The following is a 6,065-nucleotide window of genomic DNA, read 5'->3' as shown; positions in this document are numbered from 1 at the left end:
ATGTGTGGACTTGAGAACGTGTGTAACCTAAATATTGTGTCGCGGATGAACGGTTTATATAATAATTTGCATAAAATATGCAATAATGTTTGAAACCATGTGGAGCAAGTGCTCACTATCCACGTCGATGGCGAAGAACATAATGAAAGAGGCGTGTGTTTCCTTTGTTCAGCAGATGAATAATACAGCTAACTGCCACCTGCTTGTTAACCACCTGTTGGCTTTACAGCGCTGCATTTGATTCGTTATTAAATAACCGGGAGAAGCTGAATGTTTATGCCAGGAGGACCAATTATTAGTGTAAATGTAGCAACAAGATGGAATGCTAATTTCTAAATATAGGAAAGTGTGTATCGTATGTTATGACTTTGGAATAGCATCCAGACTGTTACGTTGTATTATTTAAACACTTTGCACTTTGAATAAAACGAAAGAAATATTTAACGAATCTAATGTAACAGACCTAAATTGTCTGTAGTGATAATCTTGATTTTCCATTATTTTTAATAAAAACACAGCCAGGCTCCTTCGTAAAGTGATAAAATCCAACAAGTTTTCAAAGCTGGTTGTAGAAATCCTTCATAAATGCTGAAAAGCACAAGGACAAGCGTGTTCAATAGTCATGTGATCACATTTGTTACTCTGTGGGTGACTCTTGCTCCGTGTAATTGGACCCCCCTGGATCCAGGCCCCTAACTCCAAAATAGACAAAGACATCTGCTAAATAAACAAAATGTAAATTCTGATTAAGGCTGTAAAGGAGTAAAATAACATTTAAAGATGCTAGTGTTTTTGGACAAAGCCTGGACTTTCACTTGAAGCACAAATGACCAGAACGAATCTTATTATAGGTGAAATTATGGGAACGCTCAGTTCATGTAAGAATTGAGGGCAAAAGAAGTGAGCAGCAAAAAGGAGGATGGTACCAGGCAATGTCAGAACTAGGGAACCCAGGACTGGGGAGCACATTTACACAGGATCTACAAAGGAGCAAACAGGAGGCAGCTAGTAGTGATTGATGAGAGGGCAGGAATGAGAGGGAAGACTAAAGGAGGACCAGGTGTGGCTTGTTAAGCCATGTTAGAGAGAAAGAGCAGGAGGGGTGGGGCGTGACTGATGGACTGAATCATTACAGCAAATAACATGCTACTGAGAAGCTTGAGAACCCAGATAAAAGACTGGGCATTTTGGAGAAATGTCAACTATATAGTCACCAGGAATTGACATCAACTCAATGGGAATGATTACACATTGAATCATTAATTATTGTGCTATTTTAATCCAGGGCATTTATTTGTATTCTATAATATACAGAAAACAATGAACAGCAAATCTGAGGCGGCTCCTGCAAGCTAAGGAAGTGGCCTACAGAAGTAAAATCACATATTATGAATATAGAGTTCTCACAATGCAAGGGCCGTGATAATCAGCTGGGATCAGATCAGGCTTTTTCACACCTTCAGAGAATGTCTTGTTAGTTTTAATTTTTTTTATACAGCACTTGGGTTAAACAATTGTTATTTTTAAATGTGTTATAGACTTGACTTCATAATGTCTGGACATTATACTGCATTACATAGTATTTTTTGCAGTAAATACAGTTCAGCTGGGGTGGTGGTCAAATTTCACTAAAGCATTTTTTTCCTGTCCTAGAACACAAAACTTTATTATTTTAATAATTATTATCCATTGAAAGTTTACCGCTGCTGCTTTTTCATGAGCTCGGCATGCGCTCTGCGAACCAATCATTTTCATCCTTCCTGTGCAGATCACTCAGACAGGTTTGTGGGAAATTTATTTCTTTTGAACTATTTTTTCTTTATAAATATCACAGTATTTATTGCAAAACAATAGTCACATCGCAATGTCTGAAATTTTCCAATATCATGCAGTCCTAGTTCAACAAAACCTTGTTCAGTCACACGAGGAACCCTGACAAAGGAAATCAGAGGCGCTAAGAGGAGCTACTGTTAAAGGCTGAACAACAAGATTTTAGCTAATAACACTGCGTCAGTGTGCGAACACTGCTGAACAGCCCTGGGAACAAAGGTCGCTCTCCTCCTCTGTGTCCTGCAGTCGGGACAGCGGAGCCGTCGTCCTGAGGGGAACCACTCAATCTCCGGGAACAGAGCATGGGAGGGGTCCTGGAGAATCCTACACGCTGTTCTTAGAGTTTGCTGCTCACTCAGGGATGAAACTGCTCTGACCGGGAGTCTGATGATCATAGAGCAGACTTTCACTGTGCTGTAGGCTGGTGGAGTGATACCAGCAGACGATGGAAAAACAGAGGACACTCTTGTAGGAATTATTAGCTCAGGTAATTTTTAATATCTCCACCAAAATGTTTGAAATTAATTAAAGTTTAATTAATTATTATTTAATGCTGATTATTAACCAATCGTTATGCCGAATGGTCGGCTCCTCCAAACTCAATTGTGGTATCCCTGTGAGTCTGTTAATGTGAGACTTAAATGGGATTCACTAATTACCAGTATCGCTTAGTAACCTGGGTTAGAAGGCTCGTCCAGCGAGCTGCATCACCAGGTAATGGAAACGATTGGTAGCGAAGCTCCCCTCACTGCCGATGAGAGAGAGTTTCGCGATGTTTCAGGCGAGTTTGAGGTTCAGAGCGTGTAGCAAGATCGCACAGAGGCAGGGACTTAGTGTGAGTACTCAATGACGGAGGCTGAAGTTGTGTAAAAGACATGCATTTATTCCTAGCCAGATTCTTCTGGTATACCATGAGAACATATATACAATGGTAGCTATACCTATCTATTTATTTAAATTTATATGTGTTCAAGTGTAAAGGGGTAAAATAGGTGATACTCCGTGAACATGGTTATAAGGGTGGCACACAAAACACTAAGATTGTCTAAGGACACATACAAACATAACCTATCTGTATATTGAGACTAGTAGTCGTGAGTAAATCAATATACAGGGTATACAAAAGCCAAACTTAAATGAAATTTCCTTTAGGGTGTTCGTCTGTTGGGTGAGTGATATGTCAGGCAGAGTGTATGGGGAGGGGGTTGTGTGCCAAGTCGAGGGCAATAAAAGTTGGAGTGCTAGCCTCCCTGGTTATCTGTGTGTGTGTGTTTATGTGTGTAACCCCCCTTTGGTGCCTCTCGTACCAGGCTCGGCTATGTCTCAAGCCACCTGGAATTTATGCCCTGTGATATGTGCATGTGTGATCCTACACTCTCAATGAAGGAGTAGTAGAAAGTTCTGAGTATGACCTTGTTGACCCCTAAGGTGTTGAGCTTCTTTAGGAGATATTGCCGCTGCTGACATCTCCTTAGAATGTACTCGGTGCTGGAGGCAAACTTTAGTCGAATTAGGATTAGTGTTTCTGCTGACTTTAGCAGATCAGTTAATTTAGCTTCAGCTAAATTTAGTTCTGCTAGCTGTAAATCCATTAACATCTTTTCGTAGGTAAAGTAAATAAAGTTTAACAGTCAAAAATGTTTGCAAACTCTAAAACCATACATATTTCTTCCTGTCTGTTGTAAGCATGTCTGCAACAGTCTATTTCAGAGGTCACTAACAGGCGGACCGCGGTCCGGGTCCGGACCCAGAAGCTGTCCCATACGGACACGGACCGACAGCCAAAACATTTAGTTATTATTTAAAACCTGACGGGGCGCTTTTATTTTAACAGGCGCAGCGTTTGGAGTCTTTTCGGTAGAGGTTTAGCAGTAGAACCGCCGTTTCCCACGCCAATGAACGTCGAACGCCTTTGACCGCCAAGCAAGACGTATAGTTCGGCGTATGCAGCCTTTGTCTGCGCTAATGTGCCTTTCGTGTTAATAGCAGCAGCGAAGCTAACACCCGCAAACAAAAAGCGTAATGTTCCTAACAGTGTGGCTGCGCTCTCCTGAAATCGTAAAGCTGGAAAGTTTTCAAATACAAAATATACACGTTGGATAAATAGACGTAGTTTATCGTTGATTTCATGTTCGTTGAAGTTTCTGCATTTTAACATATGTATAAAGTAATGTTATCTGTTATATAAATATACTCATGTGAAACAAAAAATGTACGTTTTCAGGGTTGCCAAATCTCAAGCATCTGGCATGACACTCACGCTTTCAGACTCATGCTGGAAATCTTACGGCAAATCTATATTATTCCATTATAAAACCTAAAATTAACTACGTCAAAGGTGTATTTACACGGTTAAATACAAAAGCAGACTATTTACAAGGTAAGAACTGTTACATGTGTGCAGACATCTCGAATTGTAAATCTCACTCCAGCCAGCTGGCCGAAGTTCTATGTCACGTGACAATAAATATTGTCAAAACGTTTTTGAATTGTACTGAATTAATTTGATTGACAGTCAGGTACTGATTACATACAATGTTGATGCAACTAATAGGCTACTTAAATATATATCATACTATTAAATAGTTAGACATTATGATCTTCCGGACCTTTGCTTCAAGAATTTTTCTCTAACTGGACCTCTATAAATTTTAGTTGAATACTCCTGGTCTATTTGGTACGCTGCTTGCTGACTACGAGTAAACACAAGACATGATTGGTCGATAACTTGTCGGATTTAGGGTAGCTTGGGCTAGACATAAGTGAAGAAAGATAGAGTTAATTTAAACTGGATACCTTGAACTAAGCACAGAACAGGGACCTGAATCATAAAGCTGGATTTCTTGCATAGCTGGGTACATTGTTCGATTTAAGCTATCCTAGTTAGCCCCGGGTTGTATTTTCTGGATTCTGATTGACAGAACAGTAGACAATAGAGAGCTGAGACCCTCCTTCTTAGTTCCGGTTAAAATGCGCCATGTTTGTAGTTCCCAAGTAGGTTCACTGAGGGCAAAATGTCAGCAGGGGCTAGATGTGAAATAGGGTTCCTCTTACCAAAACGCTTATATCTCACAGAATATCATAGAGAACACATTTCTATGTGTATTTCTTCCAGAGACTCCACAGAATCCAATGATACCCAATTAAGTAAGTCTTAAATATCCCCATGTAGTCACTCTTGCCCAACAGATGGGACTTAAGTCTTAAACAGGTTAAAAACTTAGCTCACTAGGTATATTTTTAAGCCAAAAACCAAACCGAAGCTAAATTCATATAATAAAAGATAGTAGTTACCATTAGCTTCCGCTAAATTTTTTAGTGGTTTATCAGTCTAGCTTTATCAAACTAGATTTTTGGAGTTAGAGGATTTACGGTTATCGAAGCTACATTTTCAGTTAGCAGTGCCCACCACTGCTCATATGAACAACTGACCCAGTTGGCTCAACTCAGTGACACTGTTACCCCACATACCTATGAAGTACCACATTGTCGTAAATAATTGATTGTACTTATTGCATTGTTTTGTACATATTGAATTAATGTAAGCATTCCTTGCAGCAACATGCACTCCTGCACTTTCTATACATTAACTAAAACACATGCACTTTGTATATATCAACCAAATTTTGCGTGACCATTGTTTTCTATCAACTATGTATCAACTGTATGTAGAGCCACTGACAAATTCCCGGTGTGTGTGAATATACTTGGCTAATATACCTAATTCTCGTTCTGATTTTGATCCGTGAATCCAAGTCAAGTAATAATAACAACCGCTAGAGGGCGGTACAGCGCTGTAGCGCTTAAATCACAAGTTGCGTGTGATTCTCCAAAAATTTATTTCCGCAAGCAAAGCATTTAAAATGAAATTAAATTTAAATCTGTCCTGTCGGAAAAGTGGTGTTTTTGTGTTTATTGACTACAATACAAACCCTGTATAAATAAATGTAGGGAAAAAGAATACCTTGTGTATACAGTTATACTCAAAAGAAGTCAATAAGATAGGATAAAACTTATTTTTTTTATCTCGAGGGAAATTATTGTGGCAAGGAATTGCCTTCGCTATGTTGAAATACAGTCCTACAAGCACTGATGGATTTAGGTATGGGCGACATGGGCAGCCGAACAGGGCGCCATCTAGCCGGGGACGGCACAGGGCGCACGCACGCACACACACACAAATTGTCACATTTGCGCGATCGTTTTTTCTTTCGCTCATTTGCACATCACGTCAG

This window comes from Paramormyrops kingsleyae, chromosome 25, assembly GCF_048594095.1.
Source record: "Paramormyrops kingsleyae isolate MSU_618 chromosome 25, PKINGS_0.4, whole genome shotgun sequence".
Lineage (NCBI taxonomy): Eukaryota > Metazoa > Chordata > Actinopteri > Osteoglossiformes > Mormyridae > Paramormyrops > Paramormyrops kingsleyae.
This window is presented reverse-complemented; position numbering follows the sequence as displayed.